Source organism: Myxocyprinus asiaticus, chromosome 25 (genome assembly GCF_019703515.2).
Source record: "Myxocyprinus asiaticus isolate MX2 ecotype Aquarium Trade chromosome 25, UBuf_Myxa_2, whole genome shotgun sequence".
In the NCBI taxonomy this organism is placed as follows: Eukaryota; Metazoa; Chordata; class Actinopteri; order Cypriniformes; family Catostomidae; genus Myxocyprinus; species Myxocyprinus asiaticus.
In genome coordinates, this window is record NC_059368.1 from 43,846,342 (window position 1) to 43,850,007 (window position 3,666).

Here is a 3,666-nt window from a genome sequence, read left to right on the forward strand (position 1 = left end):
TGGAAAGATTTATTTTATAACCAGAAAAATTACTGTAATAAGAAATACATTCCAGTAATACTGGAATAGATTGCTCTGGTTTAGACATAAATATAAGTACATCATCAGCATAAAGTGATGCTCGATGATCTTCTCCTCCCACTATAATGCTGTGGAAATTTCTGCTCTGTCTAATGAGTTCTGCTAAGGGTTCAATGACTAGAGCGAAAAGCAAAGGTGAGAGAGGGCAACCCTGCCTTGTGCCTCTCCCTATGCAGAACGGAGTCGAAGTGAGACCATTCGCAAATACTGTTGCCTTAGGATCAGAATAAAGCAACTGAATCCACCTAATAAAATTATTCCCTAGGTTAAATTTTCCAAGAGTTGCAAACAAAGAGTCCCACTCGACTCTATCAAAAGCTTTTTCAGCATAAAGGGAGAGAAAAAGTGCAGTGTGCCCTTCACTTTGAACAAAATTAATAACATTTAAAAGTCAGCGTATATTATCTGTGCCATAACACGATTTCACAAACCCTGTTTGGTCCGGCTTAACTAACTTCGGTTGTATGTTCTCTAACCTACATGCCAGAACGTTTGCCCGTATTTTAGAGTCTGTATTAAGTAGACTTATTGGTCTGTATGATGCACAATCTTGTGGGTCTTTATCTTTCTTAAGTATTACGCAGATATTTGCTATTTTCCATGTTTCAGGTATTGCGCCTTGATCTAAAATAGCTTGTAAAGCTGGCATAAAAATGTTAGAAAGCTCGGGCCAAAATGATTTATAAAATTCCGGGGGGAAACCGTCGGGTCCTGGTGACTTGTGTATGACATTGATTGTATTGCAGCCAGGACCTCTTCTGAAGTTATAGGTGAATTAAGGTAATCTCTGTCTTCATCCAAAATAGCTGGAAGAGAAATATTACTGAAAAAAGTTTGAAATTCTAATTGTGAGGCACTGTTTTGTAAACAATATAGCGATTCATAGTAGGATCGAAATGCGTCATTTATAAGTACAGGATCGTATGTTATGACACCATTTGTCATCTTTAGAGACTTAATTGCTCGTTCAGATTGTTTTTTTTTTATCTGATATGCTAACAGTCTACCGGATTTGTTTGCATGCTCATTATAATTCTGTTTGGAGAGAAACTAGTTTTTTAATATGATTAGTGTGATCAAGATTGAGTTTGGCTCTAGCATGGCATAAAGCAGACCAGTTAATTTGAGTGGGGGTTGTACTATGCAGATGTTCTAGTCTTTTAACCTCCTTTTCTAAATCTTGCCATTTAGATATAAGGGCTGTCTTGTGTGCAGCAGTATAAGAAATAATATATCCACATATTGTAGCCTTAGCTGCATCCCACATTACTGCAGGGGAAACAGGTGAGTTTTTATTATATATTGAGTCCCTTACACAGTCATCTTGACCCTGTGAATTATCGGCATGTTTTCTGGCAATTTTTACAAATGTAATACTTTAAACATTACATTAACTGCTAAGAATATGTACCGATGTGAGTGAAAACACTGGAGACTGGAAATTGAAAACAGGCGAATCGTTGAAAACTTCCGCATTCAGGAAAAAGGTGGATAATTACAAAATAAACACCAACAGAACTCTGATGCAAACCGGAGGTTGATTTCAGCTGTTCAGTGATTTCTTTCTTCTCACATAATTACATAACTTCAACACAAATCAATATAAAATGTTTATGTATTTATTTGTTTGGTAAGTAGCTGTGTAACAAGTGTGATAATGTACTGTCAGCCGGTTGTTATCTGCGTCGCATCGGGGTCCTGATCACCCTGTTGGGGTTTATTGTGCAATAACAACCAGCTGACTGTACATTATCCCTTATTTATTCTTGTTCTTTTTTTTTATTTTCTCCCCTTTTCTTCCCAATTTGGAATGCACAATTCCCAATGCTCTCTAAGTCCTCATGGTGGCGTAGTGACTTGCCTCAATCCAAGTGGTGGAGGATGAATCTCAGTTGCCTCCACTTCTGAGACTGTCAATCCGCACATCTTATCACGTGGCTTGTTGAGCGTGTTACCACAGAGACGTAGTGGAGGCTTCACGCTATTCTCCCCGGCATCCACGCACAACTCACCACGCGCCCCACTGAGAGTGAGAACCACATTATAGCGACGATGAGGAGGTTAACCCAACGTGACTCTACCCGCCCTAGCAACTGGGCCAACTGGTTGCTTAGGAAGCCTGACTGGAGTCACTCAGCACGCCCTGGATTTGAACTTGAGACTCCAGGTGTGGTAGTCAGCGTCTTTACTTGCTGAGCTACCTAGGCCCCACTTATTCTTGTTCTGAAGTAAAAAGAAACATTTAGATATTGATCTTATTTGTGATTTTAATAATTCATGCATCAAAGGTTTCAAATGGCGTAGTGCAAAATGTTTACTTCTTTTACTGAAGTAAAGTCAAAGGTCTCCCATGTTTCTTGTGTTCTCAGGCTCAGCCCTTCATTTTCATCCAGATGAACAGCGTCATCAGTCCTAGTCCAGACTCCACTTCATCACCGGTCCAGCCCGAGTGTCCCGGGAACATCCCGGTCTGGGTGCCGGTGCTGCTGTGCCTGTCCGGTCAGCTGCTCGGCTGGGCCACTACATAGTTCTTCTACTCTTGTTATTAGAGGAAATGCCAGAAGAAGAGAGCTGAGGAACAGATGATAACACAGATCAAAGGAACTGGGTTTTAATGCTAATAATAATAATAAAACAAAGAGACTGTGACTTTTGATAATATTTAACAATCCTAATTATGCGAATCACATTACAGTGGAAAATGTGTGTGATGTTTTTAATTAATATAAATAAATGCACATTTTGTATAATTGATGTAATTGTAAATGTAAATAAATGTAATTTTGTATACTCGAGTAGATGCTTGCTTCATTCACAACACAAATGTTTACACCTAGTATATACTTTTTAGAATAAAACAGTGAATTTACAAATATTACTGTGAAGGCTTGGCTCATGAATATTAATTAGAAGAGCAGTTTACCCAAAAGTAAAAATTCTGCCATCATTCACTCACTTGCATGTCGTGTCAAGCTCCAAAATGAAAAAAATAAATAAATAATTGTAGCTCTGATGTCATATACGTTTTACACATTGTGTCATGTTTAAAGTCAGTCATAGAAATCCACTGATGTCAATGACATTTGGTCACGAGATGTAATGCATCTGATGCCACCACATTTAATTTGAGATTCAGATTTTCAGTGAATAATGACTTAAATTTTAGCCTGTCCTCACTCAAAGCTATTTTGTGTCTTCAGAAGACTTTACAGCACATGATTCATATGGACTGCCTTTTATGGCACTTTAATAGTGCTTTATGTCCTTTTTGAAAATGTACAAGCATAGTGAAATGTTATTGTATGGAAAAAAAAGAAGCGTGAACATTCTTCAGAAATTGTGTTCCATGGTAAAAAAAAGAACAGCATATGGCTTTGGAACACACGAGGATGAACACATATATATTTATATAATTTTTTTTTGGGGGGAGGGGTAAAAATGACTCCGTTAATAAATCCCACTATGGTTAAGGCTTGGCTCATGAATTAGCTTACGTTGACGGCCGCTCCTGGAAAGTCAACAAAACCTGCCATAGTAGGTTTGGTAAATTGGTGTGTCGGCGCGCCGTCTGCCGGTGACTTGCAG